General features: G+C 43.4%; 1 protein-coding gene across 2 annotated transcripts in view; it reads right to left on the bottom strand.

Moving 5' to 3' along the window:
- Positions 1-19,432, bottom strand: part of RGP1 (RGP1 homolog, RAB6A GEF complex partner 1) — a 1,859,064-nt gene that overhangs the window by 653,133 nt on the left and 1,186,499 nt on the right. The window lies entirely within an intron of this gene.

Here is a 19,432-nt window from a genome sequence, read left to right as displayed (position 1 = left end):
AGCTTGTAGGTGCATAAGGTAGCTCAAGGTTGTGTTCCACAGAGCCATGGCTAGTCTGCAGAGAGGGTACGAGTGGGTTTCTCCCTGCTTGTTTATGTACCACATAACTGTGGTGCTGTCTGTCTTTACCAATAATTGTCCTGGAAGGATGTGGTCTTTGAAGGCTGTCAGGGAATTCTGTACAGCTAACATTTCTTTTTGGTTGATATGCAGGTACATCTGACTCAGGTTTCATTTGACCTGAATGCACTGCCCTACCAGGTGAGCCCCCCATGCATAGTCTGATGCTTCTGTTGTTGGGGTTTGGGCGGCAGGGGGTAGAATGAAAGGGAGCCCCTTGTTGTGGTAGCAGGCCTCTGCTCACCAAAGGAACTCTGTCTTTATTCAAGGAATGATAGGAATCAGTGATTCCAGGTCCTGAGAATGTTGGAACCATAGGCTTTTTAGATACCATGTAGTTTCCTCATATGCGTCTTGCATATGGAATTAGTAGAATGCAGGACGCCATGAACCCCAGGGCTTGCAGAATTTTCCTTCCAGATAGCTGGGTCTTTGTGACCAGTAGTTTGAAGTAGGCTATCAAACTTGTTTCTCTGGAGTGAGGAAAGCCATCTGGGAAGTTGTGTTCAAGCTTGCTCCCAGGAATACAATCTGTTGGCAGGGTACTAGGTGAGATCTGAGTTGGATCTCTTTTCGTTTATGGTGTACCCCAGTGAGGTTAAAAGCTTCTTTACAAATGCCAGATGTTTTAATAGCAATTCCTGCCTTTCTGCCTGAATCAGACAATCGCCCAGGTATGGGTATATTTGAATATTTATCTGCCTGCAAAATGCCACTGCTGGAGCTAGACACTTTGTGATTACCCTGGGTGCAGTAGATAAGCAAAAGGGAAGTGCAGAGAACTGATAGTGCATGGAGCCTGCCCTGAAGCGTAAGTATTTCCTGCGAGATTCCTTTATTGGAATGTGCAGGTAAGCTTCAAGTCTAAGGTTGCCAACCAGGCATCTTTGCCTAGCATAGGAAGCAGCTGTTGAAGTGTTAGCATTTTGAATTTTGGGATTACCAAAAAGGTGTTTAGAATAGAGAGGTCCTGGTTAGGATACCAGGAGCTGTCTTTTCTGGATACCAGGAAAAGTCTGGAATAAAAATCTTACCCCCTTTCTTCTGCTGGGACAGGCTGAAAAGCCCTGGTACTTAGAAGAGAGAGAACCTGCTGTTGAGCCTCTGCCCACTGATTTGGGGGTAGGTTTGACCAACCGTTTGGGGTTGGTAGGGTGTTGGAAGTGGGATCTGTATCCTTGGAAAACTATATTTAAAACCCATTTGTCCAGGGTAATGAGTGCCCAGTTTTTTGCATGCAGGGCAAGCTTTCCTCCTAAGGGAGCAGGCAGTTGAGCAGGGCTTGGAAGGGTTAAGGTTAAGTCATTGTGACATTTTTCCGTGGGAGGGGGGTCTTACTACTTCCTGCTATGGAAGTGGGAGCCCCCCACTGTTTAGGCCTGAGTGTAGCCTGAGACTGTAACCTAGGTGGTCTGCTGTTCCTGGGTTTGGACTGAGAAAGCCTGGAAGAGACTGGAAAGGACCAATTCTTTGAAGGCCAATGCCTACTAAATCTGGGTGGCTGCACTTGCAGGAAATCTTTTAACAGTTTGCATAGATTTAGTTTTTTACTTTTTCTTTTTAAGGACTTCTTCTGCTTTGTTGCCAAACAGGCGGTCTTGGTTTAAGGGAGCATCCAGTAATTTATCTTTAACATGATCTGGCAAATTTTGCTCCTTAAGCTAGGCATGCCTTCCAAGTACAGACCCAGTGACAGCAGCCCTGCAAGATGCTTTTAAAGAGTCAAAACCACATTGCAAAGTATGTTTACCAACTTGTTTAGCAGAATGCATTAAATCCTGTAATTCTCTGTGTTCAGCACAGTCAGGAATCAACATAATTTTCTGTTTAAAATATGCTGCTGGTACTTTAACATATGAAACTGGCAATTTAAAGCCCTAATGGCTAAAGTAGCAGAAGTGTATACCTTCTTACCCCATCTGTCCAAAACTCTGGAATCTCTATCAGAAGGGGTAGAATTTTTGGCAGCAGTAGCCTTAATGCCCTTTGGACCTTGGGAAATCGTCTCTGGATCTGCAGTACGATTCTTGAAGAGGAACTTGTGAAAATCGGGTACTCTGTAATACCTGTCAGGTTTTCTGGGAGCTGGAGGTAAAGTCTCTGGGGACAGGCTAGATTCCAAGAAAGCATCATCTACAATGTCCAGAACATGAGGGATAGCTAAAGGCCTGTGTTGAGGAAGGAGTAAGAATTCCCTAAGCCTCTTTTGGAGTAAGAGTAATCCTGGCTTTCCCATTGGAAATGCTCCCTAAGAGTGTGCAAGGTTTCACCAAAAGAAAAATCTTCTGGAGGGGAAACAGAGGGAATGGAATCCTCTGCATCAGAATCTTCATAGGTAGATAAGGGCAAATCCTGGTAATAAGAAAAAACAGAAATATCAGAACCCTGATCAGAAGAATCAGAAGGAAAATCAGTTCTAGGTCTCTTAAGAGGGGGAAGGCTGGCTTCCTCTAATTAAAGTAATAAGGTCTTCAGCCATTCTAAGCATTTGTTTTTTAGGCATATGGGCCTGACCATGTGGTTTGGACGTCGGTTTTCTAGGCGTGGGTCGAGTTTTAGGCCTGGATGAAGAAGATGTCGTAGGTTTAAAATGCAGTTCTGTAGGCTTGAATACACTCTCAGAAGCCAGTGCCTGCACAGCGGCTCCGGAACCATCCAAGGTAGAGACATCCACAGGTTCCATAGTCGAAGCAGCATCTTGCGGCATACCGGACTCCAAATGAGTCTCAGTAGAGGGCTGCAAATCTGAGGTAGCGGGTATCAGGGGCTGCGAAAGCACCTCACTGAGTACCGGTGGACTGGTGACTAGCTTAATGGAAGCCTTGTCGGCAGTTTTGGACCTATGCGGTCTGTCTCTGTCTTTATCCTTACGTTTTTTTGGAATATCGGTAGTCGGATGGCTTACCAAAGCCATTTCTGGATAGTTATACCTAGTACCAAAATAATTTGCTGCAAAAATAGACTGACAATGAATAGTTCGGGGGTTGAATAAGGCACAAAACCGACAGCGAGGGATGTCGTGGTCTGGGCCTAAGCAAGGAATGCAGTGCAAATGAAAATCTTTATAAGGTATTTGCTTTCCACAGGTAAGACAGTTGTTAACTTTTACTGACATCAGTTAAGAGCAAGAAAAAGGATCCTCAACGGGGTACTTAGCTTTTTTGAAGACTTCGGTTCTGAAACTCGAAAATGAAAATTTCAGGAATCGGCCGACTGGCACTTGCGAACTGCTTCTGCTTCGAGCACCGCACAGCAAGAAAGACTGATGTAATGGTGTTGGCTGCATGTTTTATACCCCTGATGACCTGATGTCATGGAAGAAGAGACAGCATCCAATGCAGGAATCCAGGACTCTGGTATTCAGGCCGGCTGAGGGATACCTGCAGGCAGATAACCCAAACGTAATGACTGCAACCATGAAACACGAAGAACATCCAGTGGAGATGCTTAGATGACATAGGAGTTCAGATAAGCCATATTTGGCATTGACAATCAGGAAACCTCACATTTTATCTCCCATCCTTAGCTTGTGAGATGGCTGCCAGGTCTAATTCTATAGTAATTAAAAGGAGTAGCTGAAACTGGGGAATCTGGAACAGCAATAACCATGGATGGGGTAAAATCTACACTAAATTTGTCAAGTATAATATTGGTCATTTCCTTTAGGTTACAGTGGACAGTATTATTATGGACTAGCTCCAAACACTGTTGGGCATTTGTTTTCAGATTCCTGACATAGTTAAAGTTTTTAGTTATTTCTGTCGTTGGTGAATATTTTTAAGTTATACTCAGTGTTGAGCTTCCTAATGGTTCCTTCAAGCTCATTATTTGTTTGCTTAAGTCTTCTCCAAAGGCAAGTAGAATGAGGCTTCTTATAAGCATAAAGTAATTTATTTTTCTTGTTATATAATTTAATTTATACCACTACTCCATCACAGGGGTTTAATATATTTGGTGCTGTTAGTGACTGCCTTATTAATACAATTACTTAAGAGGCAGTAGAAGTCAAGAGGCACAGACAGTGGCTTTAGCAATGGGATCCATTAGAGGAAGATTACAACAGGCCTTATTTAGGGGGTCACCAAGTGACTGAAGACTTGTTTTTGAGAAGTCCCTAAACACAGAGGTATTTGCAGGGGAAGTACTATCAGTTTCAAAGGAAAAGATCACAGATTTATGTGGTGATTTAACATGGGAAGATGACATACATGGAGCCATATATGTGAGTCAAGATTAAGGGTAATGGGGTCACCACAATAGGATGGCTAAATAATTGTACAACAAAATTAACATTTATAATGTCAAGGAAGTGTTGGGCATGCTGACCACTGATACTGTAGATCAACCATAGTTGAACTCCCACAGTAGAAAGGTATTAGTTTTAAAGGAGATTTCAGCTAAGATGTTAAGTTAGTTCACAGAAGGGGGCATACACGGTGTTCTATACCTGACATTAATTGGTGATTAATGTTGTTTAGGATGATGTGGACATCTTGGACCTCAAATTTGGTGTCCCATGGACTGCCCATAACTGCCAATAGGTCTGAAGACATGACAAGCACTAAAAGCAAGGAATACAGGGAGTGCTTTCGCTGTTCTCGAAACAAGTCTCTAACTACACATATATGAATGTGCAAGAGCTGCAGAAGAGCCCCAGGTTTGGCCATTTTTTGCTTATACTCCAGGCACTGCATATGGCTACATTAATGTGTGCTAGATTTGAATGTACTGGTCTAGAATGTCTAGCAGATGAATTCTACTTAAAAAGGCACTAAGGGAATCATCAAAGTTTCAGTTACAATCTGAAAGCCTTGATATAAGAGAGGTGCAAACCATCCCTGGCAAAACAAGAAGGTTTGCAAGCCATCTTGTCCCAAGCTGACACATACTGGTTTGTTCTTCATATAAATAACTTTTGCAGTAGTCCTTATTACTGGGATGAATACCAAAACCTGGAACTAGTGAGAGGCGAGAGACTGGATAGGCTGGGCTGCAAGAAGCCCTGCAAAATGGTAGCTGCAAACCTACCTCTTGCCCTGAGAGCAATACAGAGTCTGTGGTGGTTGGCATAATCTATCATCTGATGATCAGATACTAGCTTCCAAACCAGCCTGTGCCTTCACCCCCTCCCACTCACAAAAACACCATAGTTACTGTTGTACCCTTAGTGCTGTGGCCTCTCATGGGCAGTTTCAACTTCTTTCCATGACTCCAGTAACACAGCAAAATATAATGGCCCAGCCATCCTTGCTGAATGCAAAAGACATTAATAACTGATCTAAGGTTTTGACGCTATTGGTTTATATCCATGTATTATCTGTTACTGTATACATTTACAGAGTGAAAAAAAAATCTTTCTCCCTCGAGGGTTATGAAAGAAATCAATGACTTGAATAGTTTGGTTGAGGAAGTACTGAATTACTACTTTTTACAAAAATGTCCATCGAAAGGCTACAAAAGGATCTCTGACTGAAAGACTAAAATTCTTCAAGGTGAGGAGATGCCAGTAATAAGACAGTTTAAGGTTAGTCATTTGAGAGAGACTGAGGTAGCACGGTCAAAGGTGGCTGTATCAGCTTCTTCAGGATACAGTTTGAATTCCCAGGGAAGCCAATCACTTTTCTGGGTGGCCTCAGATGACTTAATTCCTTTGAGGAAGTGCTAAATAGGCTGCAGAGATGCTGTGAGGGAGGATTCTTCAGGCAAATGGGCTGAAATGGTTAACAGATGTACTTTTACAAAGGCATATGTCAGGCAACTGAAAAAGTTATTTAACTATTCAGAATCATGTACACCAGTGTTGTGTTATGACACCATCCTTCCTCTAACGCCAGAGAGAGAAAGTGGTCAAGTATGATTCTATTGTGGCAGGTTTTCTAGCCTACCTTAAGTATGGTCTGCACATCACTTGTGAACTGGTCCTTGAAAAGAAAGAGGGTAAAATCATCTAGGCAGTGACCTAGAGTGTCTTTAGCTTGAGGTGCATTAAAGGCACTCTTATTCTGAGTTAGCAGGTCCATTTAGGCAGTATGTAAGGTTTCCCCTGGATGCCTCAATGTTGTCTGGGCCAAAACACTGCTATTAAGAGCATCTTTTGCCATCCTTCCTTGCTTTCTGCATAACCCTAGGGAAAAGGTGATTAGAGATGATAATGCATACATAGACAGGCCTGTCGATTTGAAGAAGACATCCACTAACAAATCTTCTTTGTGTGTAATGCTTTGCAGCAGAACATCTTGAGCTACTGGTTGCTCAAAGAGCCAAACTGATCTAATTCTGGGACAAACCATCTGTGAGCAATGTGAAGAAAAACATCCCTTTGTAACACACATTTGTGAGGATCTGCAGCTGATCTACTGACTTAAACTACCACTGAGCCCAACTAGGATGAGATGACTGGAGAGCTATCTAACAGGCAGTCATGGCAAGTCAGCACAAAGGGTAAGAGCAACTTCCCACTTGCTTATTTCCAAGCCCCAGGCTTTCCTTTCTGGTCTCCCCTGCCATTTTTTTCTCAAACTGGCCCTTCTTACACTTGGCTTGTTTACATTTTCCTTTCCTGTAATAGCATGGTCCAGACTTTGATAATCCTTTCACTGATGCCTTAGTCCTCTCCATTCCTCCTAAACAGCAAATCCTCACCAAAGGAAGTTTTAACAAGCACTCTGACATCCTTTGTCAGGGACTGTAGCCTTGACCAGGCAAGTTTCCTGCTCAAAGACTTCACAGCTGGGAGAGATGGTTAATGACATGCCCATTGCCTGGGGCCAAGGCAACTGCAGGGAGCTGGGGTTGGGTGACCTCTATTTTAGTTTCCGAATCCTCTTTAGTAGGGGTTTATTTGGAATTGAGGAAGAAATTCCTAGACTTTCAAGTTCTGATTCTGGATGTCCTCAGTGACTAGAAGAGTAGGTATACCATCTGCCTTTTCCGAGATAGACGTTTGCACTTCTGCACAGGTGCATAAGGCAAAATGGCTGGTTTGAATTCCATAGACTGGCACTTGGCTCAGTGGGACATGCCTTAACTCACAGGACTGGTGCATGCAAACAAGCTTTACCAGAGGCCTCAGCTACTGGAAATGCAAGAGCCATGAGTTGTGATACCGGATCATTAGGACTTTGACCTTCAAACTGAGTAGAAACTACGGATACCAATGTCACATCATCCAAGATCCTGACCGTCTGCTCCTTGGATTGTTTTTCTAAACACATCTTAGAGGAGACATCTTGAATCAGGGATGAAATGGAAGATGCCACAGCTGTATGCATCAACTCCAGAAATCCTCTTCCAGTCTAAATAGTTTTGCAGGGAATGATCCTGTCTCCTAAAAGCTCTAGCATAAACAACTGACAGACCCTACAACTCTTAATATCATGCTTTGGGCCTAAACCCTAAAAGCACAAACTATAACAGCCTTTGTGTGGGATATATCTCCTGCAAGGGCACCAGCCTTCTTTCTTTAGGAAGAACATGAATTAACAATCTAAATGGGTATCCAAGCACACAATATCTCGCAGTTCTGGGAGACAAATTCCTTCCTTTGTTTTCATGCCTGGCACAGGAAAAAGGAAGATACATTGATAAAATGTTTATTCAGGTATCACTTTAGGCATAAGGGATGGATTCTTAAATACTCAATTTCTTATGGAAATTGAAGGCTGTACAAGGCTCTTTGAACATTAGAGCTCAGAATTCAGAAACTCTTGGCCATTAGAAACAAGTTCTCTCAAGACAGAAATTTCATATCAGTAGATTATAACAGTTCAAAGGAAAGGAAAGGAAACTCCTTCAATACAAAAGTTCCAAGATGGAGGAACCATTTTACTTAAGTATAAATTACGATTTAGAAATGGTTTTAATATCTGTGTTTGTAGCCAATGGGCTTCACAGGCAAACATGCAGAAAAGGTGAAAGATGTACATCAGACGAGTAAGACAGGCTTGTATTAAAAAGACACCAAACACAACATATTTGGGTGGGATGAAATACTTTCTGTATAAATAGGCACATTTCTATACCAAATGTAAAATCTACTCCACACAATATTTTCTGATATTGACATCTTAAAATGAAAAGAAAATTTATTACAGTACAAAAGGACAATTAAGGCTCTGAGGCTGAAGTAAAGTACTTCTTTCCTTGTTCAGAAAGATGTTTTTTTGTTCAGAGGTGCTATCAGGACTCTGCAAACTGTGAATATACCACAAATTGAAACAAGAAAGACCAAAATTGGCACTGGTGGAGGTCAGCATAACACAGGGAATGGTCTGATATCCTCACAGACAAACATTTGGTCAGTGAAAGGGAAAGAGTACTGAGCCCTGGAAGTCAGGTTGGACATCATACCTTCTGTGGCTGAAATCCCAGTTATAGTACAACAGGAATATCTAAAAAGTATTATTTTGCAAAAATAGAAACAGCTAAGGGTCACATTTTTAATCACATTTAGAATAATACTAAGAAGCAAAAATGAATAGAAAAAATGCAGATAAAACTCTTCAGTGAGAATTCAGTATCATTATCCTTCTCCACATGTGAAAGTACAGTTATGTAAGAAAAAAGAAGTTAGTTGGAGCTTTTCGCCCCAGGCCTCCACTGAAAATGGGCTTTGCTTGGCCCAGTGGACCTCCCCGGTCATCAAACTGGAAATAAATAAATAAATAAAATAAATGTACTTATCTAAACATTCCATCTGTGTTGTCCATTTTCATTCTTCCTCAACCATTGGGTTTAGATCCAAACCTCAGATCCACCTCGGCCAATACTATAACTCGTGGCCAACCAAAACTCTCAAGCTCCTCCCTACCCATAATGCACCAACCTCCAACATATCTCAGATTTTGTTTGCTAGATGACATAAGTAAGAAATATTAGAATAATATCTCTGACAAAGGAAACCAATATCTGGAGCTCAGTACAAGTCACTGTGGTGTCTTTATAACATCCCATTCTTCCAGAAGTCCATGATAACAAAGGTTGAGGAATGCTGGGCAGGGAGGTGAGGAAGAATGAAAATGGGCAACACAGATGGAACGTTATGGCAACTACATAACTTCTTTATCTGATGTTGTTAATATTCATTCATTCCTTAACCATTGGCACAGAGTCCTCAGCTACCTGATATCCCAGATGGCCTCTAAGGAAGGATATTCCTAAGCATGGCTGAACCAAAAGCTGCACTTCCCTTCGAGACCAAATCCAATTTGTAATGAATAACAAAAGGATGAGGATTAGCCCAAGTAGCAGCTGCTATGTCATCCATGGAATGACTGGATAAAAATACTGACAAGGTTGCCAGAGATCTAGTAAAGTGGGCTCTTAAAAGTTTTGATAATGAAATGTCAATTTATTATAGACAAACGATATGCAGTTAGTTATCCATCTTGCCAATGTTAGCTTTGTAACACATTTTGCCTAGTCTGTTGTCTGCAAAGGATATAAATAACTGATTAAACTTTCTAATCTCTTGTTCTGTGTAAACAGAAATAACATATATTCACCTTTGTTCTCAAATACTGAATTCTGACACCACCTTAGGAAGGAAGAAAAGAAAGATTGTTTCTTAATGTCTCCATATCCTTATGGAAAATCAAATAAGGCGGTTTAGAGGATAATATCTGAAGTTCTGAAATTCTTCTGGCAGAGGTAATAGCCTCCAGGAATATTGTTTTCCAGGTCAGAAATTTAAGGTCACATTTTTCTCCTGGCTCAAAGGGAGAATGAGTTAAGGCCTGCAGTAGAACATTCAAATCCCATGAAGGAGAAGGATCTTTATAAGGTGGTCTAAGTAAAAAGTACAGTTTTGTACCTACCATAAATGTAGATTCCCGATAGATATGCAACTGCAGTCCTTACATATGGGTTGTCCTGCCTCAGGCAGCCCTCGGTCGGCCGGATTCCAAAGGGGTCCCCAAGGCCGGATATCGCCTCCTCCTCCTCACGCCAGAGCTGCTGGGGTATAAAGCACGCCAGCCCTTCCATCTTGTTTGTCCCCAGATGCCAGGTGCAGAGGCCCCCTCCAAAGAAGAGGATCTGAAAAAAAGATCAGAAAAAAACAATAGCACACAACAGATACACCATAAACAGATATCCAATACAGAGTATAAAGGAGGGAAGGGAGGAGGAGGGAAGAGGGCAGGAGGGAGGGGAGGGAGGGAGGGATCTATCATGCATCTACATTTATGGTATGCATCTAAAACTGTACTATGTCAAAACTGTATGCAACTCCTTCAAGAATGCAACTGTTTAAATACCACATGGGTTTGAATACCATAAGCTGGCTGGGTAGGGATGGCTCTAAGATAGGGCCCTGCAGGGAAAATGCCCCTGCAGGACTGCAGAAAGGCAGGATATAAAGGCAGGTTGTGTGTTTGCAAAGAGTATATTTGGCCTGCCGCGGACTTCTATGTAGCAGCATGTGCTCCCCTCTCCAGCTTTTGTAGCCAGGGTGCATGCTCTTGAGGGAGGCTATTGGGTGGCTGAGGGTACTCCCTTTGATATGAGCTGGCACACCCTTTCTGATGCAGAAAGGAATAACAGAATCTGATGCAATGTCAAATTTATTTTGCTTGCACTGTTTTGAAAATTGCCTTCAAAGTTGTCTGACCTCCTGTTGGCCTTTGTTCTGTCCAAGTAGTGACCTCTGTTGGTCTGTGTATGTCCAAGAAGTAGTTTGTATGTCCAAAAGGGACTGGGGAGAAAAGGGCAGGAATTCGCTTGATTTTAGAACACAGGGGGAAGACCTGCTTGCAAAAAGAAGTTGATGACCTGTCTCTACCCTAAGATATCATTAATGAAAGAAATGGAGTACCATGAGGAAAATGATGAAAAAAAATACTCTTGGAGGTACTGGACCAACAAACTCTTGAAACTGTTCTTGAAATTGCAATTCTGAACACCAAGCTGGTTCAAACTCCAAAGAAATTGCAATTCTGAAGATGAAGAAGAGGTCCCATGCAGGGGCTGGTGGTTTCTTCTGAGGTTTAGGTTGAGGTATCCCTCTTAGAAATTGGTTCTTTAGATGTGAAAACACAGGTGGATCATCAAAGTTAGTTGGCTGAAATTGCTGAGTTATGAATTTTTTGTGGAAAAAAGTTGAAGCTGATTATGCACTGAAAGTGCCAAAGTTTCCAGAAGAATATTTTGCTCATAGTAGATTGCATCCTGTCCCTTGTTGGTGTTCCAGATGTTGAATCTCTTCCACGGCCTGTCCCTTGTTTCTGTTCAGAGGTTGGCGTCTTTCCATTTATCTGCTGAACTCTTTTGGAGAGAGATAGAGAAATCATTCCTTGGAACATTCTGTCAGCTTGGAGAGAGAGAGTTAGGGGTGAATCAATTCCTCAATTGTGTGCTGTCAAGAGAGTAGGCCATTGTGTGCTGAGTCAAGAGTGCGCGAAGAGTCAAGTGAGAGGTAATGGGTACAGGTGCTGTTCCAGTAGTGGCAAAACCGGTGCTGCTAATTGCCTTTGGGTGCTCTTAGTTTTGATGGTGCTGTGTTGCTGTCACACGGTAGAGGTGGGAATGCAGATTGTTAGAGAGTTGGTGCTGAATGGATAGAGAGTTAGAGATAGGGCTAGCATATGGTGTTGATCCAGAGTCCACTTTTTCAGATGGGCAGCAAGTGTCAGGTGAAAGAGATCTATGTTTCATGATTGATTGCAAGAGTTGAGAAATTAAAATGTCGGGTTAACATCCATTCGTGGATTCCCTGTGCAAGAATGTCTGACTACAACATCTAGATGCTTTCCCCTGCCCGGAACATTAGACCTGCCCGCCTGAACATTGTCCCTCAGGAACATTCCCAAAGAGTCATTGTTAGTCTGCAAAGGGGTGTTTTTGAGTACCTCCCTCGTTTGTTTATGTACTACATAACAGTGGTGTTGTTCGTCTGTATTACAGATGACCCTGTTTGGAGATGTTTTCCGGCGACCCTTATTGCATGAATTACTGGCTAGAATCTCTTTTATTGATGTGTTTATTGCATGAATTACTTGACCATTGCCTGAAGATGCATCCTTGATCATGTTTCTGTATCCTGGGGGCCCTCCGCTCTGTTGTAATGGTTTGTTGAGGTTTGTTGCCCCCATGAAATGCATACCCTCTGCTTGTGTGGTAATGGTTTGGCTTGTTACTGTAATTGCCTTTGTAGACATCAAGCTTTTGGAATAAACACATCTAAGTTGTGGCTGTGTTGAGACCCATGTTGTTTAGGCACTACTGTAATTTTCTTGTGTGAAGTCTCTACAGTGGAACCAGTAGAACAAGATGTTATGAAACCTGATGGCCCGCAGGGGCCTCTGGAATTTGCCAATGCAGTGAGCTTTGCTAGGCTTTGAAGTAATGCTAGGCTCTTGAAGTAATCATCTCTGTGTCTAAGTCATTTGTGATTTGTAGACTCTAGTCTCATTGTGTCTAATTATTTGCTGGGATGGCAGTATTCTTTGTTTTTTGTAAGTCGTAAGTGTATCCCAAAATGTGTAGTGGATAGCAGATATCTGAGTTTTTGTTGTGGCTTTGAGTTTGTGTCTTGTTGCCCTGTATAGTCGCCCAGGTATAAGGTAAGTGTATGTCTGGAGTTGCTTGCTGTGAATTACTATAAGGTAGAGGTTCAGGAATACTCTGGGTTTGGTAGATAAGCCAAAAGGCAATGTGCAATGCGATATGCCAGACATGACTGAATAATCTGAGGTATCTAAGGTATCTGTGTCTGACTGGGACATGTGACTATGCCCTCCTTGAGGCCGTCCACAGAGTACAGAGCTGGACCCCAAGCCAGCATGGACTGAGGTTGTTGAGCATTGAGTATTTAAGTGGCCAGCCAATAGTAAGTGTGTTTAGAGGTTTGTCTTTAGACAGTCTCCATTGTGTTCTTTTCTGGAACAAGAACAAGATTGGAGTAAAAGTCTTGGCCTTATTCCTCTGTATTTGTTCCTTTTTATTTGCCTTGATTTTTGCTGGCCTTGAAACTTAGTAGGTATTGCTCTGCCCTACTTGTTGGCGGCAGGTTACGCTTGTACTTGTTTGGGTCTTATGCAAGGAACCTCCAGCCTCTGGTCTTATTATGTCCAGTTTGTCCTTGTCCTTTGTTAAAATTTGCCAAATGTGGAAAATAATATGAATTTGGTGACTGTGTCTTTGAGCCTTCTGTCCTTGGTGTTAAAAAAGTGTCAGTTGTGAAGTCCAGTGTGGAGCAGTAGAAAAGTGCCTTCTCTTTTGGTGTCCTGTCGTGGGTGATTTCTCGGAGTCTGTGTGATTGTCCCTGAGCCTCTGTATTGTCCTCTCCTCGGCACGCCTGTTTTTCCCTTTGAAACTTGTCGGTGCTGGAAAGACCACTTAGTTCTGCAATGTCTTGACTCTGCGTCTGTTTTCTGGAGGAAATTTTTAATTGTCCTGTAATGATTAGCCTTTTCCCTCAATTCGATTCAATTCCTGCTGGTTTTATTTGACTACCAAATTGCTTGTGTTTTTCTCAGAGGTGCATCTAGAAGCTTTACCTCAACATGATCTGGCAATCCCTGTTCTTAACGGAATGCATGTTCACACATGAAGCCCCTGTCATGTTTTCGCCCTCCGTTTATGCATCAGCATAATCACCTGTTGAAAAAAATGATAATGTCTCTGCTGAGTTGGCCATCACAATGGCTGAGGCCTTTCTATAAAAAATGCATCCTTATAACTTGAATAAATCATCCATCAAAAACAGGTATACTGAAACATACACTTTTGTACTCACATCCTCTATGGCCAGTGCTGACACTGAATAAACTTTTTGCCCCCTCTCCTCAGGGACCTACATTCCCTGTCTGGCAAAGTTGTTTTTTTGTCGCTGATAGGGCAAATATTTACTGGGGCCCCAAATCTCAGGGACCCTGTCAACATGATACCTTGAAAGATGTTTTTATGGGTTTCCAGGAACTCCCTGTAGTATGGGTCCAGGAGCAGGGCAGGAGAATCAGAAGAAGCACTGAATCTGAGTACATTCAGGAACACTATGAAATCTGTGGGGATAGCGAAGGGCCTGTGTTGGGGAAGCTAAGGAAGGCAATGGCTTCTGGCTGGAGTCTGAGAATTCTGGCTGCCAAGGAAGAGCTGCTCCTCTCATGGAGGAAGCAGAGGAATCAAAAAAGAAAGAATCTCAGGAGGCAGAATCTGGAGATGGAACTGGAAGCGATCTCTCATGGTAGAGGGCTCCGAAGCGACTCTTCCTGCATCAGGAGTGGCAGAGGCCTCATCAGGCCCTCCTGCAAAGATCCTCGTGTCTGGAGCGCTCAACCCTGGGCCTTTGTCCCGTGTCAAGCTGAGAACCTCGGTCAGGATGGGCCTGGGAGCCCCTTTATAACCCCTGGGCCTCTGGTGCGAAGGTGGTTGAGAGTGAAGGTCTAGCTATGAGCGACTTAGCCCTGCGGTGCCTTGGTCACGCAGAAGCCTTAGCACGGTTGTTTATCATGGAGACATAGACAGGCATCGCTGGCCGCTCTAATAGACTTGTAACTGGGTCCACCGTACAACCCTGGCTGCAATCTTACCAGTTTCTGGAGGCACCAACAAGAAAACCGCTTTCAGGTAACGCGAAGAATCTCGTGCCGGTGTCGCCGTCTGGAGCTGTGTACCAGAAGAAGAGGCTGGCAACGCAGTCGCTTTAAGTAGAGTCCGAGTCGCCTGTCGGGGCTGGCGATGTCGTCCTGGCTCCTTCCGCTGGAAAACCGCAATGTCGGTCCGGATGTTCCGGTCGCATTATATAAGAACATGATCAAAAGTCTTCGCCGAGTCTGCCTAGCGCTTCGAGTGTGCTTTATTAAAGCGCGCATACAGTCCGAAAGACGGTGGCATCTGGGGCTAAGGGCAGGAAGGCAAGAAGTTTGGAAGTCCTCTGCTTAGCGCCACTTTACCACAAGACAAAACAGCTATTAACTTTTTCCGCTTTTTCTGACATCGGGTTGAGGCAAGAAGCTTTTGAGTACTCTACTTAGCTTTTGCGGACTTCGGATACCGCAGTAGGCACTTGACCCGACTTTCCTTGTAAACTGCTTCTGCTTCGGCAGCAAGACAAACTTGACTGATGCGCGCGCTGGGCTGATGCTTTAGACTGACGCTGACGTTACCGCCAGGAGGCTTTACGCATATCAGTCATTGAGACTCTGATTTGAAACCGTTTACGGCTGCAGTACCTCTTAGGAAGGCCTTGCATATCTTAGTAGAGGCTAGGGAAGAATCGTCAACTCCTATATGACAGTTAGAGATTGCTGCTAATTGAACTTTTAACTGTAGAGGAACTAGCTCCTTCACTAAAAATTTCTGCCAAAAACTCTAAGACACTTTGCATAGGGACCGAAAAAGGATTGATATATTTTTGATGCACCCAACAAACAAATCTCTTCCATGTACTTTTGTAAATTTTCCTAGTAAAATTTTTATGGGAAGACACAAGTATATGACATATAGAAGACGACAGCATAAGCTGTCTGGCTATTAATGGAAGTGGAGAAACTATGCTCTTGGCCTGAGGTTTGAGATATCTGGATGAATCATGCCTGTCGGGGTAAGACAGAGGTCTGGAATCGGATCCAGAACCCAAGGCAGGCAGAGAAGATGAGGACATCAGAAGGGCAACCAAACCCGTCGAGGCCGGTAAGGTGTAATGAGGATGACTTTGCTCTTCAACATTGCAGCTTTCTGCAGAAACTTGGAAATCAAGGGAGTTGGTGAACAAGCATAGGGAAGACTGGAGGGCCAACTGTGGAGCACAGCATCCCTCAGTGATTCCCCCCACTGAGGGGATTAGGGGAAAAAAAGCTGCTGCACTTGTTTTTCAGGGGAGACACAAAAAGATCACAACAAGGCTGTCCCCATTGATGGAAAATCGTGTCAGTCACTTTCATGTTGAGAGTCCACTCATGTGGTAGCAGAATGGACTTGCTCAATTTGTTTGCTATCACAACAGACTTTCCCAGAATGTGCATTGCTCTCGGAAAGTGGTTGGATGAGATTGTCCATTGCCACACACTGAGTGCTTCGAAACACAAGGGGTAAGATCTGGTTCCTCCTTGTTTGTTGATGTACCAAACTACTAACATATTGTCTGTCTGAATCGCAATTGTCCCCAGAGGTAGAGGATCCTCAAAACCTTGCAATGCTAAAAGCACTGTTCTCATCACCAGAACATTTATATGCAAATTGCCCTCTTCGGGGGACATAGTGCCTAGCACTGTTTTTTCACAGGAAGTGCACCCCCACTCAGTCTAGGATGTGTCTACAGTCACTATGGCTTTGGGTTGAGGGGAAAATGAATGGATGGCCTTGTAGAACCTGATCTGACCTTATCCACCATCAAAGGTATTTTTTTGCATGCTTGCATGATCCTTATTTGAAATAGCATCTGTTGATAAAGAACTGACCACTGAGATGTTAGCATCCACTGAAGAATTCTCATATGAAATCTTGCCAAGGGGGACTGGAATTATGGCTGCTGACATTGACCCCAAGGCTTGAAGAATCAATCAAGCTGAAATTTTGGTGCTTTGAACAATTTCTGTGAACTGGAATCTCAATGTCTGCACTCTGGCTAGGGGAAGCGAAGCTGTTGCAGATACTGTATTGAAAATTTCCCCATGAACTCCACTGTTTGAGATGATTGCAATTGAGATTTGTTGTAATATACTGTAATTCCTAGAAGGGAGCAAGTTTGGAGCACCTGGTCTCTCGGTACTATGAGTAGCTGCCTGGTCGGGTGATGATGAGCCAGTCGTCTAAATACAGAAACACCTGGAATCCCTGTAGTCTCAAGTGAGCTACCACCACTGCCATGCATTTGGTGAACACCATGGGGGCTGTGGTGAGACAAAAGAGCAGGAGTCTGAACTGGTAATGACTGGCTCCCAGAAGTGTAAGAACCTTCTGGACTGCCTGTTCATTTTTATGTGATAGTAACTGAGCACATACAACTGTCCTTGTCTAGAAACTGCAGGATGGACTAAACTGTGACCATCCAAAACTTTGATTGTTGAACTAACTGGTTTAATTTACTGAGATTCAAAACTGGTCTCCGGTCACCTGTTTTCTTTGGCACTAGAAAGAATCTTGAGTAAGTTCTGGATTCTCTCTAGTCTGGTGGGATCTCTTGGATGACTCTCTTTTCCTCTGATTGGGTGGAACATCAGGAAACTTTTGTGAGGATGGGGTGGAAGGGAAAAGGGAATTTCATAACCTCTGGAAATAGTCCTCTGCACCTAGGTTTCTTTTGTAATATCCAGCTAGGCTCTGTGGTACAAGAATAATGACCTCCCTGATTGCCTCTAGAGAGGGACAATCAGTCCTCCTTTCAGGAGCGCTGGTGTAGCTTGTCACATAACATGTCTCTAGACCCTTGGTTTTGTGGACCACCTCTCCTGAGTGGGCAGCATCTTCAATTAGCGTTCCCCCTCTGCCTCTGGGGGAATCATCTCCATGTGGATCTTGGAAAGGACCCTGAGATTATTTGAACCACATTTTCCATCACCCTCATTGATTCCTAGAGAAGGTCATTTGATGGGTCGAAAAACATACTCCTACAGCAGGGAGAGTCTTTAGATCTTTTTCACACCTGATGAGTGTGTTCTTCACTTTGGGGCCAAATAAGGAAGATCCATCTAAGGGAGCATTGACGAAAGACTTGAAGGGCTCCACAAAATCACACAATCACATCCAGGTGTGCCTCCTTATTGAGGTGCCTGAATTCGTCACCCTTGAAGTACCCTCAAGTGCATGAAAGATAAGCCTCATGGACACATTTGAAATGGACTGAAGGGTTGCCAACTGTAAGGCTACCAAAGCTCGATTCTCGGCAGTAGTGGTCTTGGAAAAAGTAATTTACAGTTCTACTATCAAATCTCTTTGTAACCTAGTGAAATGTGTCAAACAGTTCAGTAATCTGACAGCAAAAGTTGCTGAAGCATAGACACGCTTCCCAAAACTGTCCAAAGCCCTAGACTCTCTGTTAGGGTGATGGAAGGTGGAACTTTGTTCCGCAAATTCCTTCTTTGTGGCTGCCTTCATGACCATGGCATCTACTGGTACTCCCTATCAGGTTTCTTCCATGCCTGCTGAGAGATCAAATCAATGAGCTCATCAGCAGGTGGAGTTACCCAGGAGGCAGATAGGCCAGATCCAAATGCTTCCAGGAACACTGATTCCTCTGAAGGATTTTGGGAGGACCAACCACCCCATTTCAGAATCTCTAGAATGTCTCCAAATGAGATGTTTTCTGCTGGTGATCTAGGGGATCCTTCCCCTTTGTCGAAATTGGTGTCTTCTGTGAGAGATTTCTGTGGGGAATCCAAGTGCATCCTTTTGCACGTTTTCTTCCAGGGTACTTCCTCGGTGGAATGTTCTGGGGAACTGTCGGAAGAAATGGTGATACCCTGCTGGGCAGCCTGGAGAGGGTGAACTGGCTTTCCCTGTGGAGTCGACTGTCAAAGCTTAAGGCTCAGAGACACATAAGATGTTGAAGGGAGATCCGAGGGGGGAACACACACATCTTCCAAAGTAGGCATACCTGGAGGAATGGATACAGGTTCTCGAAATTCCTCCTGTAATAGCTCATAGTATTTTCTGCGGGACTAAGAAACATCAGTGTTCACCCACTGAAATCAATGGCACATTCTAGAAATAGTCTCAGAGAAAGAGACCCCCCCCCCCCTTTACAGGGAGAGTCAGAAACTGAGCTCTCCTCTGAGTCTGAATCAGAAATCTGTTGAAAAAACCCTGCATCTGTCCCTTCATCCTCCTGTCCAAATTCAGAATCTTGAACATCTTGTATCCCTCTTTCATTTACTAGAAACTACTGTAAAAAAAAGTATTAATAGCCTGAATTAAACCCTGAGCCAGACACAGTAAGCAACTCCTGTTAAAGTAATTTGAAGATGAGTACATATCCAATGAGAGGACCCCAAAAGCCAGACAGGACATGGCTAACCAATGATCCATAATATCTGTAGTTGCTACATCACAGGGATCTGGGATAAAAAAAAAAAGAGTGGTATGAGGGGGGTCTATAATATCAGAACGAAAACTTCAAACTCCGAATACCATATGGTCGAAGTTTGAAATTTTGGAATCCGAAAAAAAAAAAACTGAGACAGGCAAACTGTCAAAGTGTTTTATGCAAGGGGGCAAGCCCCCCCTTCACCCCCCACACCCCCGCTACTTAAATATACCAACTTCGAGATCGCACTGTATTGAAGTAAAGGGAAGAATTCCTTACGGCGATCTCCGTTCATTCTTGCAATGTTTTCCATTTTCACACACTTGGTGTCACCCAAAGCACATTCGCTCA

Source organism: Protopterus annectens, chromosome 1.part1 (genome assembly GCF_019279795.1).
Source record: "Protopterus annectens isolate FY-2018-M chromosome 1.part1, PAN1.0, whole genome shotgun sequence".
NCBI lineage: Eukaryota > Metazoa > Chordata > Ceratodontiformes > Protopteridae > Protopterus > Protopterus annectens.
Note: the sequence above shows the minus strand (reverse complement) of the source record. Positions and strands in the feature narration are given on the sequence as shown.